Source organism: Lissotriton helveticus, chromosome 3_1 (genome assembly GCF_964261635.1).
Source record: "Lissotriton helveticus chromosome 3_1, aLisHel1.1, whole genome shotgun sequence".
NCBI classification, from domain to species: domain Eukaryota; kingdom Metazoa; phylum Chordata; class Amphibia; order Caudata; family Salamandridae; genus Lissotriton; species Lissotriton helveticus.
In genome coordinates, this window is record NC_136061.1 from 817,622,482 (window position 1) to 817,639,253 (window position 16,772).

Consider the following 16,772-nt stretch of genomic DNA (forward strand, 5'->3'; position numbering starts at 1 on the left):
ATTTCTCCCACGGGGTCCGGCGAAACAAAACGAAGACACACTTCTGCCCACAGACCTCCAACGATTCAATCCAAATGGACATCCCGGCTAAAGAACGGTTCGAAATGCAGGTGTTCAACAATCCAACCAGATCCACCTTCTCCTATCTGCGGAAACGAACGGCTGCCACTCTGACTGTGGCCTTGTCGGTCATCAACGTCACAGGCCACATGTGTGTAGAAGGACTTGGGACACAGCTGGTGGGTCGCAGCGCTTGCCGCTTTACCAGAACTTTGGATTCCACGGATCCACCTTCCTTTGTGTCATCCCCAAACATGTATTTCATCTGCGGCACGAAGGCCTACACCTGGCTCCCCAAAGGCTGGGGGGGCACTTGCTACATCTCCTTCGTCCTTCCTCCGACTTATGTAGCCCCAGCGAATCACCACAGGCAAAGACGAGCCAAAGACATTGAACAAGCCGACTCAACAGGGGCGCAGTTCCTCGATGCTATGAAAGGACTCGTCCCCCTCTGGGGCCCGATGGCAAACAGCCGTGCCATCCGACATTTGACTCAGGCAGTTGAGACAACCATGAACATCACAGCGGGCATCTTTGCCAACAACACTGCCGAGCTCCAAGCGGTCCGTTTGGTGGCTCTTCAGAACCGCCTCGTTCTAGATGTGGTTCTAGCGGACCGTTGAGGAGCATGCCGCATTATTGGGTCCAGCTGTTGTACATACATACCGGACAACTCACCCTCAGTGTACAAAGCCATCGAACATCTTCACAGACTCTCTTCGGAAGTTCACCAAGAACAAGAAGAATGGTCGCTTGGTGGTTGGTTCTAGGACACCGTCAAAAGCTGGGGCTGGAGACTGCTCACCATTATCCTGGTTCCCGTAGTTGTAATATGTGGCCTATGCTTAGGAATTCAATGTCTGCCACCTATGTGTTCTTTATGTGCGAGTTGTATTTTTCCCAAAACTGTGGACTTTGGAAGCGAACACATGAGAGCATTGTATGATACCGAAGTTAGGAATTTGATGAAAAATGACATTGAGTAAAGCAAGTTGGCTAGATATGTTGAAAAGGGAGGACTGTTGAAAGTTGGGCCGAAACCGTCAACATTATCGGCGCCCTCTTGCTCTCCTTAAGCCTTTTGTGCGCGTAAAACAGCCGCCATTTTGAACACCATGGCTTCCCTGCTCTCGCCGAGAGCCAGCGTGCCTCTCTCCCCCTCCTAGCTTCGCTGGCATCCCCCGCATACTGACAACCCCCCCTGCCTGCACCTGCCTCGAATCATAAAACCCCTCTTCAGCGCTGCTCTGCCCCAGACCCTCGTCCTGTTCCCAGCGCAACACCTCCCTTCTTCCCATTTATGATCCCCGGCCCTTTGATGCAAACCCCCCTTTTCCCCGTGTGCCCGTTTGTCTTCCTCGTTCCCAGGCCGACACCCAGCTCTGCCGATACTGTTCCTTGCCCCTCCCCGTACAATAGAAAGTTTCCCCCCAGCAAGGGATCCCCGGGTTGATCAAAGCCCCCCGCCCTACAAGATCCGATCGAACCCCAGCCACTCCGTGAATCGGCGGAATATCCAGCTGCGCGATGATCATCACCTGTTGTGAGCGGGGCGGGGACTTCCACTGTAACCTTGCGTGGGAACGGGCTGGGAAGGGGGGATTCTGAGGATGTCTTTCCGTACATCAAAGTATCGACGAGAATGTGTTACATGCAATAAAGAGATAAACTTGTGTATAAGAGGCCAGGCCTCAGGGATGCAGTTAGAGCACCTCAGAACGATACCTACTGTCAGTTTTGCTGTGTTCTCCTCCGGAGAGAATAAAAACCTTGTTTCCTGCCTTCCAGTCTCCAGCGCCTGCCTCTTCAATAGTTTAACTTCTTTGTGGGTTCAAGAGACGACACCGCCGGGCAATACTTAAGGATCTTATATTCTGGTTGGTAGTGTCACCCTTTTAACATAAGTCCCTGACACGTTATTTGGAAGTGGGACGGGTCCCGAGAGGTTTGCGGATCCTAATCGCACCCACCTATGAGCATCCAAATCCTGATATGCTCTGAGAGGGGGCTCACAACAATGCAGAATCGTCTAAAAGCATGCTAGCAATATTGATTAAATATGCAGACATCGATAGGGAGTCCCTCTTAAAAGAAATTGAAGTACTGTTTGAACAGATAAGCAAACTGCCAAATCAGGATGTAATAAAGAAAATGCAACAATAAATGCAAGAGAGAACAAAAAAATATGAACAGACAATTAAAGACCGCAAGGCTACCAAGTTCCGAAGGGACACATTAGATTATTAAAGGGGCCAAACTTGTACGTTCTCTAAAAGATTTGGGAACATAAGGCGGTCAAAAATGTCCACTGGCTTAGTCAGTAACACTGCCAAACATAATGATGAGTCGGAGTCAGAGTTGAGCTCTGAGGTAGAAACTGACGGTGATGAATCAAGACCAGTGAACAGTATTCCCTCTGTGGAGGATGAGTCATGTTTTTTACGGTGGGACCGCAACAGCAGCTTAAGGCCCTTACGGGGCAAGGAGGACCAGTCAGAAGAGGAATGAGGGGAAGAGGAAGAGGAAGAGCCGCAGACCAGGAAGAACAAGAAGTGGCTGTGAGCAAGAAACCAGTCAACAGGAGGAAATGAATGATGCAAATAATAATATCAATATCATTAAATTGTTTGACTTGGTATTAAATACTGCTGAACTGCAAATATTATCACCTGTCCTCTCTTATTGTACCCCCCAAGATATGGACTACGTGCAGACCAGAATTGACTTTTTTAAATTCTCACGCAAACTTAGACTTGCCAAGTATTTTTCAGTTGTTAAACCTACAGAGATGCAGGCAGTTGAACATGCAGAGAGTAGCACTGCATTGCAGGTTTCAGATTTAGGAGTATTGAGAGATTTGAATAGCTTAGCTATGGGCAGTACACAGGAGATATCTGATGATGTGTTTCTAATGGAACAAGGCCTCCAAATTCATGATAAACCCACCACACCATTTAGACCATGATCCACTTTCTTACCTATGGTGCAAAGGATCAGATTGATTCCTTTAATGAGTTAGTCATTCAAGATTTGATGGACATACATATTAAGCAGCTCAAGAACAAGTTTACAAAAGCAAGGGACATAGGGTATGGGAAAGTGGTTGAGAAATTGAAAGCAAGACCTGACATAGTTGTCAGGCAGGCGGACAAGGGCTGGAATATAGTCCTTTGGAAGCTAGCCTTGTATCAAGAAGAAGCTAAATTGCAACTTAAGGACAGGCTATGCTATCAAAGGGTGGATGAAGGTATTCTACGACAAACTGCCATTGGTTATCATTTGTAGTTAGATAAATGGAGAGTCGCAAATTTAATTTTGCAATCGGAACACAGATTTCTTAAATCTGACTCTCCTGTGACACCAGTCCTATATCTGATACCTAAGGTGCATAAGAATTTGTTGAAGCCACCCAGTCGTCCGATTATATTGGCGATCAGGAGTTTCTTTGAAAACACTTCCAGGTTTTTAGATATATCCTACAGGAATATGTTTAGAAGACACTGGGGAATTTTTAGGAAAAGTGTATGATATTGATTGGGAGGAACGTTTTGTTATGATAACTTTGTCACCTCCTTATACACTAGCATTTCACATGAAGATGAAATTAATGCAGTGAAATACTTTTAAAGCTCTAGACCCTTGTCATTGTACAGGCACACTGAAATGCTAATTAAAATGTTGGGGTGGTGCCTAAAAAACAACATTTTCCTGTTTGGTAAGGACTTACATCATCAACTGCGAGGGACGGCAATGGGCACCTGCATTGCCCCAGCTCTGCTAATTTGCATATGGGCTGGTGGGAGTAGCAGGTGCTCGTCACCCAATATGCCTGGAAAACATCCGATAGCGTGGTCCTTTGGACCCGTTATATTGATGATCTTTTTATAATCTGGAGGTGTGACTCAAATGTAGCCGAAGCTTTTATTGAAACCATTGGTAGGAACAATTTGAATCTCAGCTTTACATCGAGTATTAGTAGTAATGAAGTTCAGTTTCTAGACAGTATATATTGAAGAGGGCAAAATTAACACCGAAACCTTCTGTAAAGAGACTGAGGAAACACAATATTGCATGCCCGCAGCTTCCATCCTCCAAAATTGATCGACAGCATTCCCTATGCTGAAAATCCGAGGATGAGGAGGAATTGTAGCTATCCTGTCCAATTGTCCCAACCACAAGAGTAACTCAGGAAGAGGTTTGAGCAGAGGGGGTACAGCAAGTCTATTTTGAAGACAGCAATGGTTAAGGCTAACAATAAACCGAGAGATCAATTGCTGTTTGCAAATAGATCTGTTAGAAAGGAACCACCAATTCAAGAACAACAGTTACGCTTCATTACTGGGAATAGCAAGCAGCACAGGGAGTTGAGATTCATAATGCAGAAACATTGGCTTGTTCTACGTGGAGACAATTTTATAAAACACAAGTTAAGGGGAGGTCCTCTAATAACGTTCTGGAGGGCAAGTTCCCTAAGGGAAGAACTGGTAACAAATAGTCCAGGAATTTAAGAATCAACTTGGCTAAGGGAGAGCAAGGGTTTAAGGAAATGCCACAAGTTCAAGGCGTGTACCTATGGTGAGAATACCACAGAAGTACTCCAGCCATTTTCTGAGAATAAATGGCATATCAATAAACCACTAAATTGTAAAAGTCAATTCGTAGTGTACCCACTTAGGTGCAGCTGCTTGAAATTGTACATAGGAAGTACCATCTTGCCTGTGCATCAGAGGATCTTGCAGCATGTGCGAGCAATCAAGAATGGGGATCAGGCATATCCCATTGCGCGGCATTTTCAGCAGTTCCATGCCAATAACTTGGAGGACCTGCCATATTTTGTTATAGATCATGTGCCATCAAGACTAAGAGGAGGGAATAGAGAGAGATGCCTGAGACAGCTTGAATCTCGACACATTATACGTTTTAACCACAAGATACCTAATGGTCATAATACAGAAGAAGAGCTCAATGTACATTTGTAAATCTGCCAAGAGTTCAGAGAGAGTATGTAACACTGACTGTATACAGACTAAGAAAGTAGAGAGATCTCTCTTCTATAGCTCTCACTTGCACTTGCAATGAAATGTCTTGGAAGTTTTTCCAGTCTTTCTCTTTTTTAACATAAGCCAATATTGTTTCCTTTTTTCACTTGGCACTTTACACTTTTAGCACATTTAGGATCATGTCATCACGTGTTGCCCAAGACAGGGATCGGGCATTTGCCTTACTCCATTAACATAGAAGGAATATTTGAATTAAAATATACATGTATTAATGTGAGTTAAAATTGGTGAGATCCCTTCCCTTATTTTAGCTGAGAGGCATAAATATGTGGTACTATTATTGAATAGATTAGTGACTCGGTATAGGCAACACAGTGCTGTGCATGTTCATTAAGATGAGTTTGAATAGTTATGAAATAATGTGAGTTCCTGGTGGGACATAGGTTGAACAGTAGGGCACTGGCCATGTGTTCACCAAGTAGAAAAAGAAAAAAGAGTTGTTTTCAACATTATATACTATGATGTGTGTTTTAACATTTGGGCCTATGGTTGGTCCTGTGTAGCGATTGCCGCAGGCACCATAGGGTGAACTAGTCAGGCACAGGCCAAAGATTGTCAACAAATAATATAAAGCTACAGGATGAAAGTATTTTTAAAACCTGTACAGCTTTGGAGATTTTTTAAATTTGACATCAGTAAGGCATTGGCTGAGTGAGAGAAAAAAAAGTTGTAAAAAGAAGATATTTTAACACTTCTTCAACTTGTCAGTGTTTTAAGGTATTTCCAGTAATGATTTTATTTGGAAAATATTTTATGCACATCTGCACTTTATATGAAAATGATTTGCATATTACTATTCAAAAGCACTGTATTAATTCTAGGCACTTTGCGAAGTACAAAAAGTTGTGATTGGTAGTAACAATGAAAGCAACTGGTATTTTTGATGCTTTGTAACTCTGAAATAATGTTCAAACTCTTTGCACTATTATTTTGCACTGTCACTTTAAAATTTCAAAATGAGCACTGGCTACAAATTGGTGAGAAAATGGTTGCGATTCAGGTTTGACAAAGACTGCGGAGGCAGTTGAAATGCGTTACCTGATTCGTGGCTTTCAAATAAATAAGTTTGTAAGCTATCCCAAGTGTGCTGGAGTCTGTTTTTGCATATAGGAACAATCATTTTGAGGAGATATATATGATCAAGGGCACCCGATGCCCGAAACACATCATGGAATGAGGAGGTGAAATAAACATTCATTCTGCCATTAGAAGGTCTTGGTGGTCCGTTTCTCTCCAGTTCGCCGTTGGGAAGTGCTGGAGTGTTGGTTCGCAGATATATATATATATATATATATATATATATATATATATAAATATATATATATATTACCTACTGGCGGTGCCAGTAGGTAGTTATAGTTAGGACCTATTATCCATAGGAAATCCGCAACATTCTATTTGGAATAACTTTGGCGAGATTTTCAAAACTGGTGGGGCGCTCCAGTCTGTTCCTATCCTGAAAGTCTCGGGGTGATTATTGAAGCGGGGGCCGAGAAAAAAGGGGGGTCCCAAAACGTGTTTCACCCATGCAATTTTCCATAGGAACCGTTCATCGCGGCTACAGCCCGAACTGCTGAACGGAATTACACCAAATTTGGCAAAGAGGTAGTCCTTGGTTCAGACTTGTGCCTTTTGCTTAAATGGTGTAAATTCATTCAGTAGTTCCTGAGAAAATCACAATTAAAAGTACATATATATCTATGGCCACAAGGACCCGCACACCCTCCCGATCACGAGCTGCATGCTAATTGGCTGTCAACACTCCAAATCAGGAAGTGTTGGCAGCTATCTTGTGCCTCGTTAGAACCGAGGCACAAGAAACCTAAATTAAAAAATGGAAAAAGGGGCAGGGTAGAAACACCCTGACCTCCTAGACCTGCTCAGGGGGTCCCACAAGGACCCACAAGGCCCCCCCAATTTTTTTTTTAAATCAGCAGAATTCGCGCAGGGTGAGCGGATCTTGCCGATGAAAAAAATAAAAACGAAGCGCGGGATCCCACGCTATATTAGTTATTAGCTCCTGGGGGGGCCAAATCACGGGGGCAATTAAATAGTTTAGGTGGGGGCCCCCCAGCCCCAAGGACTGCCACCCCCCGGGGCTTTATTACAAATTGTGTGGGTGGGGCTCATAGCCCCCCAGCCCCGGGGACCACCACCCCAGGGTTTTTTTTTAAATAAAGAAACCTGTGGGGGGGGGGTGGCTTGAGCCCCCCCCACACGCCTCGGGGACCACCACCTCCCCGGGGCACTACGTTTTTTATTTGGGGGTCCATTATGGACCCCCAAGCCCCGGGGACTACCACCCCTGGGGCTTTTCAAATGGTGGGAGGAGGACCAGGCCCCCCCCCTCCTGGAGCCCTTGATGGCCCTGGGGACCACCACCCCCCAGGGCCGGCTCCTGCAGTGTCCTGGGGGGCCCACCCCGGGCCACTGCCGGTTGCAATGACAGGGCGGGAGCCTGGCAGCTCCCACCCTGTCATTGCAAACTGCTTTGCTATTTAGAAGAGAGTGCAGGAAACATGCTCTCTCTTCCAAATAGCAAAGCAGATTGCATTTCCACCGGGGGAGCAGCATGTTAGCTGCTCCCCATGTGGCATGTTAGCTGCTCCACATGTGGAAAAGCAAATCCGGCTTCCGCAGGACGCGGGTAGCCGGCTGGGCCCATGGGGGCATTGGGGACCCCCCCACGGTCCCCAATGAAGAGGGCCAGCCCTGGGTGAAGGGGGTCCCCAGGGCTACAAGTGGCCCAGGAGGGGGGCTATGCGCCCCCCTCCCCAAAATGTAAAATTAAAATTTTTAAAATAAAATAAAAAAAGGGCCATGCCCTGGGGGTTGGGGTCCCCGGGCCCATTATGGCCTTGGGAGGGGGCCACGCGGCCCCCTTCCCGAATTTTTTATAATTTCTTTTTAATTAGGGGCAGGCCCTGAGGGATGGGGTCCCCAGGGCCAAAATATTAGGAAAAGAAGGGGGCCACACAGCTACCCTTCTTAAAACAAACAAAAAAAAAGGACCGGCATCACACCGGAGGCCACGCCCCCTTCTTGTAGCACTCTGCAAACGCGCCCCCTGGTGCGTTTGCAGAGGGGCAACTAATTCCCCTTAAATACTGGGGGTCCCTGGGGGCCAACTAGCCCACCAGGAACCTCCAGTGATGCACCAGGGGGCTGTGTTGCAAAGAGGTGTTCTGAGGCCACACCCCTTTGTACACCTCTCTGCAAAGCAGCTCTGTGGCGCTTACTGGAGGTATCTGGTGGGCTAGTTCGCCCCAGGGACCCTCAGGATTCAAAGGGAGTTAATCCCCGAACTTAAAATGCGCCACGAGTTGCATGTGCACAGTGGTGAAGGGAGGGGGCGGGGCCTGAGTTCACATGTGTGCAGACACACCCGGTGGCATGGTTTAAGTTGGGGAATTAATTCCTTGTCAATACTGAGGGTCCCTGAGGGCCAAATAGCCCAACAGGTATCTCCAGTATGTGCAAGGGAGCTGCGTTGCAGACAGATGTTCAGAGGCCACGCCCCTTTTTACACCCTTTTTGCACCTCCTTGCAACGCAGCTCTGTGGCGCTGATTGGAGGTACCTAGTGGGCTAGTTTGACCCTAGGGACCCTCAGGATTCAAGGGGACCTCATCTCCCAAATTAAAACGCGCCACAGAGCGAAGGGAGGGGATGGTGTAAGAAAGTGACTCTATATATACTGGACCGAAGTAAAACCAGCCGAACTACGAATTCCGATTTACTCACCTGTTATCAAGAGAGACCTCAGTGCTGCATCTTTGAGCCCAGTACTGATCCTGAAAAGCAATTCTAACCGTACTTACCAGTAACTTGAATTTCCTTCCATAGGCTAACATTGACTGGTTTCTCTTGGAAAGTTTCTAAGTGTCTATTTTCACATACTAAAAATATTCCTTAAAAATTGCCTGTATGACTTAAACGCATTCTTTTTTACTGTTTACAGGAGATGCAACCGTGCTGGATCTAGGATCCACCACTGAGTAAGAAAAAGTAATGATAACACTACTTACCTGCTAAGTGAATTTCCTTCCGTAGGCTAACATTGACTGGTTTCACTTGGAAATTCTTCTGGTGTGGAGTTTTGGAACTTTAAAATATTCCTCTAAATTCAGCCGAACTACGAATTTTGATTTACTCACCTGTTATCAGGAGAGATTTCAGTGCTGCATCTTTGAGCCTAGTACAGATCCTGAAAAGTAATTCTAACCGTACTTACCAGTAACTTGAATTTCCTTTCATAGGCTAACATTGACTGGTTTCACTTGGAAATTCTTCTAAGTGTGCAGTTTTGGAACTTTAAAATATTCACCTAAAATAATCCGATCAGCGAATTCCAATTTACTCACCTGCTATCAGGAGAGAACCCAGTGCTGCATCTTTTAGCCCAGCACTGACCCTGAAAAGTAATTCTAACCATACTTACCAGTAACTTGTATTTCTTTCCATAGGAATCCATTGTCTGGTTTTCACCAGAAAAGTTTTTAAGTGTCTATTTTCACAAACTACAAATATTCCTTAAAAATCGCCTGTATGACTTAAACGCATTCTTTCAGCTGTTTACAGGAGATGCACCAGTGCTGGATCCAGGATCCACCTCTGAGTAAGAAAAAGTAACGATAACACTACTTACCTGCTAAGTGAATTTCCTCCCATAGGATAACATTGGTGATTCTATGTGAAAAGGTTTCTGTCTATTAAAATACAATAATACTCCTTAATTAAAAATCACTACTGTAACCAAAACGCTTTTACTCAACTGTTTACAGGAGATGTCCCAGGACTGAATCTAGGATCTAGTCCTTTGGTTAGAAAAGTAATCCGTAAAGTAACTAATTGCATTTAACTCGAAATTCACATTGAGCTCAATGTTGCATAGTGTTTGAAATTGTGTTCCCCATTGCAACAACTGTAACTACTGTACTTAAAAGTCTATTGCCTATTTGCAAAGTATTTAAACTAAAGTAATTCATTCTGAGAAAGTATATTTTGTAATGTAAGGTATAATGGAATTATAATGTAATTTAAAAAATAAAATATCTAAAATTAAATAGTTTAGAAAAATGTAGTGAATCAGTATAAAAAAATAAATATAACAAATTAATACATTTACAAATTGTCATTTACAAAACCTTTGAAATTCACTGAAGAAAACCAGAGGTTTCAGACAAGTTATAGTTAGGAATTAGCATTTAAAAAACCTTTGAAATTCACTAAAAAAAACATAGGTTTCAGACATGTTATAGTTAGGAATTAGCATTTAAAAAACCTTAGAAATTCACGGAAAAAAACATAGGTTTTAGGGGTGTTATAGTTAGCTGGACATTTCACTCGTACAAAACCATTGAAATTCCTCCGTTATAGTTAGTTGTACTAACTATAACTTGCGTGCCCGCAATCCACTGCTGATGATGTCACATATTACATCATTCATGACATGGTCAGTGACATCACTGATGACATCTCAAAAGACATTTCTGATGACATCACTGATGACATCATCCACTTGACTATCTGATACATCACATTATACACTAGTATAGCCTTGCAACACTCATTATAAAATATAGAGTGTCATATTTGAAACCATTGACACACCAATACAAGTTTACTAAAAACCCACTCAGTGATTCCTACATCTACGCACACATCTAAACACTTACCTATAGATTCACTCATGCATGCTAACAAAGATCAATAGAACATTATCAAATATACTTATACACCTACATCAACAATACACACCAGCACACATCCTATTCACTTATGCAGTCATCCTACTCACTTATGCAAACAATTGATCCTACTTACATTTACTAAGCTGCACACTTATACAAACACCATTTTTTGTATTCATATAGATAGAAATTCATACTTAGTGTGTTATAAAATCACTATTACAAGTATACAGTTTTCGATACAGCCCCTCTTACAATCACTGAGTCTAATGTATAAAGAACAACTGTTACATACACTGCCTTTTATATTTCTGCTTTGTTGGACATGTATCATTGAGAAAAATATTTACTCATCACCACACCCATAAAGAGATTCACTCACCCAAACAAGTGTTTTCAAGTGCAGTCTTAACCTCATATACCTACTAAATCAACTATTTACACATCTTTGGACAGTCACACACCGCCCATCCAACCACACACACATTCACTCTCCCATACAAATACTCACTTAACTAATTAATAACTAATATAGACTTTCACATATCTAGTAACCAACTTATGTAGTAGTTTACACTAAGCATGGGCGGATTTTGCGAATTGGCAATCTGCGAAATTGCGTATTTACGGATTCGCAATCCGCAAAATCCGCGAACTCTCGCGAATTTTGCGGATTCCTTTTTTTTTGTGTTCGCAAGTGTTTCTGCCTTTTCGCAAGGGTTTTTTACCAGTTCGCAAACGCGAACTTACTTGTCGGGTAGCAACGGTCGCGACCATGTTGTTTCTACGTCTGGTTCATCACAGCACCCTCTGTTTCACCACTGCCACCCTCTGTTTCACCACTTCCACCCTCTGGCTCACCCATGCGACCCTCTGGCTCACCCAAGCCACCCTCTAGTTCATCACTGTAGATTATGGGGGGAAAAGCACACCTGCCCTGCCTCAACTGACATGAATGAATTAGGGGCTGATTAATGTGTCACTGAATTTGAACTTCCAGGCTGGCACCTGCTTCCTTATCTGTAATTGCTTTCTGTTGCAGTGTAATTTTTTTAACAGGATCTTTGTTGTATACTTGTAGCTATTCTCTGAGCCTGCTGTGAGGGTCAAAGCAGGGTCATAGAATAGTTGCAAGTAGGCAACTGAACTCTGAAGGGGCCCCTCAGGAAGCACTACAGGGAATGGTTACTAATGATAAGATTGAACTTTTGCACCTGCTGAGTGCTTTCAGTTTTGCAAAAATCCAAATATCCAGCAGCATCCACAAAAAGTAATCCTTCCAGGCACTACAGGGAATGGTTACTAATGATAAGATTGAACTTTTGCACCTGCTGAGTGCTTTCAGTTTTGCAAAAATCCAAATATCCAGCAGCATCCACAAAAAGTAATCCTTCCAGGTCAAGATCCAAATCAAAGTGACCAGCACATGAAGAAAGCACTGGGAGGAGCCTGCTGGACAGGAACAGGAAGTTGGAGACTGTGGGGCACTTCCTTCCTCCCACCCCCCTCCCCAAAATGGACTCCTTGCAAAAAAAAAGTGCAGGCAAATGTCAACCTGAGGAGTTATTCTGATAAAAATCATAATTTTGAAGGTTTATGCTGCCTGCTGGTGGATTTCTTGTGCGTAATTGCAAATTTTGCAATCTCGCAATTGCGAGGTTGTCGCTGCCCGCCGCATCTACGTGTTCGCAAGTGTTTACTCCCGCGAAATTGTATAGTATTCTAGTTGGCAAGTGCGACCAAGCAAAAAATCCGCTTCGCACGGATTTACGAATTTTCGGCAAGTTCGCGAGAGTTCGCGGATTGCGAATTTGCCGAAAATCCGCAAAATCCGCGAGCGGAACGGATTTTACGCCCATGCTTAGTTTACACAACAAGAGATACTGTGAAACAGATATTCACACAGTTTAATCACTATCCCATATATTTAGTGAGACACTTTAAATTAGTCACTTAGACAGTCAATCACAGTGCTACTAAATCCTCCATCCAGACACTATTACATACACTCATTCTTCAATGCAGATTGCTATATATATATAATACTTATTTAAATATCAAGCCAAACCACATTCTCTGGATGATGTCATCAGTGATGTCATTTGAGATGTCATCAGTGATGTCATCAGTGATGACATTGACCATGTCATGAATGATGTAATATGTGACATCATCAGCAGTGGATTGAGGGCATGCGAGTTATAGTTAGTACAACTAACTATAACGGAGGAATTTCAATGGTTTTGTACGAGTGAAATGTCCAGCAAACTGCAACACCCCTAAAACCTATGGTTTTTTCAGTGAATATATATGTATATATATGTACTATATGGCAAGGTAAAGTATTACCAAAGTAAATTACTATGATGTAAATGTAATCACAGTCTGATTAACGCAATGTATTAATGTAAAATACATAGAGGTAGCAATTAATATTCGTTTTACTGTGTTTTCAGAAGCATGGGTGATGATGATCTCATATTTTATGATCACGTTGTACTGTGCACACCCATAGTACCAAATAGGAAGTGATTATTTATACTATAACACCCCAAAAGTATCCAACCGCCAAACTCCTAATTCCACTCAAGTGCGTCTCATGCATAAACTGAACTTCACTGCCCTCGCACATATGTAATTTCCTCTCTCTGCTGCCAGTATCACTGTTTTCCCCCCAATTTTTTACTCAACTACATTCTTCATCCTTTACATTATTTTTCTGCCGGCTTCGTTCTACCATTTGTGTGGAGGGAAACATTTGCTGCTAATACCTTTTAGTGCGTACCTTTTCTCTGTTCTGTGTGTGCGTTTGCAAAACTTGAGCTGCTGTTGCCTGTGCTGTACCTGCTATGTGTGTGGAGTCCAGCTTCCTCCTCTGTGTTTACCTGTTCTGTAGGTATCTGTGTGTGCTCGTGAGTGAGATGCCTGTAAAATGAAGATTCAATTTTAAAAGATCAGTATTTGGATTAATAATAGTACATCATTTATTGTTTAGTTTACAATTATATTATCAATAGTATAGTAAATTATATTTATGACATTAATTACTTTATAGATTGGTGAACAGTTGTGTACAAAGCTTCCAAACAACAAGGATTAATGTACATTCACTAAGGCTGATAAACACAAGTCAACTGAACCAATGCTTGATAAATGCTATCAATATTAAACTCCAAAAATGCCTCCAAATTATCTTAAATGCAAACTACTGTAAATTAATCCATACAATTTTGTGGGCCCACCCTTTGCTATATTTTCACCGGAGTAAAGCTCCCATGATCATTTATGTCAAAGCTAGGGAAGCAACCAAAATAAACTGAATATACATAAGGATTAGTCACAGCCACATATCAATGAGGAATGAAGGACTCCTCATATACATGTGCAGCAGAAATCTAAAACAGTAAGATGCTGGTGTAGATATCAGTGGTCCCAGAAAAAAAGGACCTCTGGTCGAAACTTTAAAGTGTTATTGTTATTCATCACAACAAACAGATAAGGATGCTGAATGGCAGGTGTCAAAAAGCCATTGTCAAAACAAGGGATGTCCAACCAAGGTCCAGTGGGGACAGATCCATGCATAATTTTAAGATATCTACCTAACATACCTGAACATGTAACAAGTGTAAATTGATCATGTGAGGAAACAGTGTAAATTATATGGTGTGGTTGTGCAACCTCACTGTGCAATACGCTCACCAACCCCTTTAAGACCCTTAGATTTCGTCTGTCAAATCCTCAGCTCAATCCTGGATAGCTGTGACAGTGAGGAGCAAGACTTAACCAGAGGATCAAGTGTAAAGGATTAAAACAACACTCAAGAAATCAATTAATAAACGTATAGTGTATTTTATAAGAATTTAGATGTTAGAACGAGAAAGATCCATTGTAGGTTTCCGGAGATATAGATTTTACAAGACATAAAAAATCAAAGCAATTTCTCTCAATTGCGAACAAGCCTTGGCAGAGTCAATAAATGGACACTTAAAAACGTTTTCAACTAAAACTTAGGTAAGTGTAAATGTTGCCAGTTAGAAGTGCTTGGGGTGATAAACTTCCACAAGGAGATAGTCAGGGGGACCAGCAAGGCCCTTAATAACAGTTGCCTTCACAGGAGAAGCAATCCTCCAGCAGTTCCAGACACTTTATCTGTGTTGCATTGGATTCCTATGGAGTGGCCCTGATGCAAAGGATTAAGGATGCTGAAGATGCTCTAAGGATACTGTGGAGGTAACCTGGTCAGCGAGGGTCTTCCCATAGGGATTCCTCAGTTCCAGGATGATGGTGAGGGGGCCATAGTTGCAAGGTCGACGTGTCACGAAGTACTCTCCGGTCTGGTCAAAGTGCAGTTGCCACTGTATCACTGTTGTTGCGGTCACAGGCCTATCATTCCTGGGTTGATAGCTTGCCCTCTGAGGGTCCCTGCACCTCTCTGACAGCACTCCAGGTCTCTGTGATCTCGGGTACAACTCTGTGCATCGGATCTTGGTGCTCAGTGCTGCACGGTGGCGGTGGTACCAACTTGAAGACTTTGGTCTCCCAACTTGCCCAGCAGGCTTCTTCAGCTGTTGTGACTCTGTGCTGCAAATAGGAGGCCAGTCAGCTGTCCCTTGGAGTTCTCTTGGCTTGACTGGGCTCTGGAGACCGCTTCTCTTTGAGCAGGCCACAGCAAATACAGTCATCAGGGCAGCCTCTCTTTGCTGCTCCCTAGGTGCAGCAGGGCAGTCCTCCTTTGGTCCTTCTTCCAAGTCAGTCAAGATCTGAGATCTGGGTGCCAGGGGTGCCCTCTTTATGCTTGGAAAGTGTCCTCAGGGCAGGATCTGGCTGCCCCAGTATGCACCATTCTGCCCATTCGCAAGATGGTGAGACTCCTACCTTGGTGTTCAGACCTCACTAGCCTACCCCGGGTGTGACTTCCTCAGAGCTACACACCCTTGGGGAAAACAGTTTGGCAACTGGTTTCCCTCTCTGCTCACCCTGCCAGACGGTCTGCCTAAACAAAGGGACAGCTCTCCTCCCTAGTGTGATTCATCCACTCTTTAAAGATGGCTTCCCCTTGGAAGCCTGCCTTTAGGGGCTAACACCTAAGTGGTTTCCTGCAGGAGGATGGTAACACCTCCCTTACCTGTAATCCCTCATTGTTTTCCTTCCTGAGAGTCGTTGGCACGTCTCTCCAGAGGACAGAAAGCTGTCTTGTGGAAAAGGCTTCATGCATGCCCGGGAAGGCAGAGTTTTTTTTTTTAACGCTAAGAAATTAGCAGCTTTGCTAAATCTGCACACTGCAAAAAGCTCCTTTAATTTCAACGTGAGATACAAGTCAGGTTTGATTTAATAAGTTGTTTGATACCTTGGGTGCCCATTTAGGTTATCCCGTTTAGAAGTTAACACAGCTTAGGGGTCAAGGTGTAACCTTGTACTCGCCAATTGGGCAACCAAGTCTTTTCACAATAAGAATTATAGTTTTGCATGTTTTACTGTCAGGACATGCAAAGTAAATGTGCTGCCTTTTCCATATGTTGCACCCTGTCTTTAGGACTTAGTAGGCCTGCCAGAGGAGTCACTTACACAGATGTACAAGGGAAGTGGTGGCTTTGCCATTGCTTTCCAGGTCAAAGTCGGACTAGCAGTGCTGAACTATCCTACCTGTCGGTAGTGGCGGACTGTGGGACTTGTTTTACTTGAAGAACCTTCAGGGTGACACATCCAGTACTGCAAGCCCTTGGGTATCCATATGACTTACATGCTACCTCAAGACATAAGTTTGAAACTTTACAACTTTTAATGGATCAGGGCGAGCTTCCACTCCCTTCTGCAAACAGAAGCTTGTACAGGGATCATATTTACTATCTGTGAGGTAATTATCACATCCTCACTATTTTGCCCTAAACAATCCCAGCAGGTCAAAAGCCCGGTAAAAGTGCAAACATGCAGAAATCAGTGTGTTAAATTCAATTTCTGCT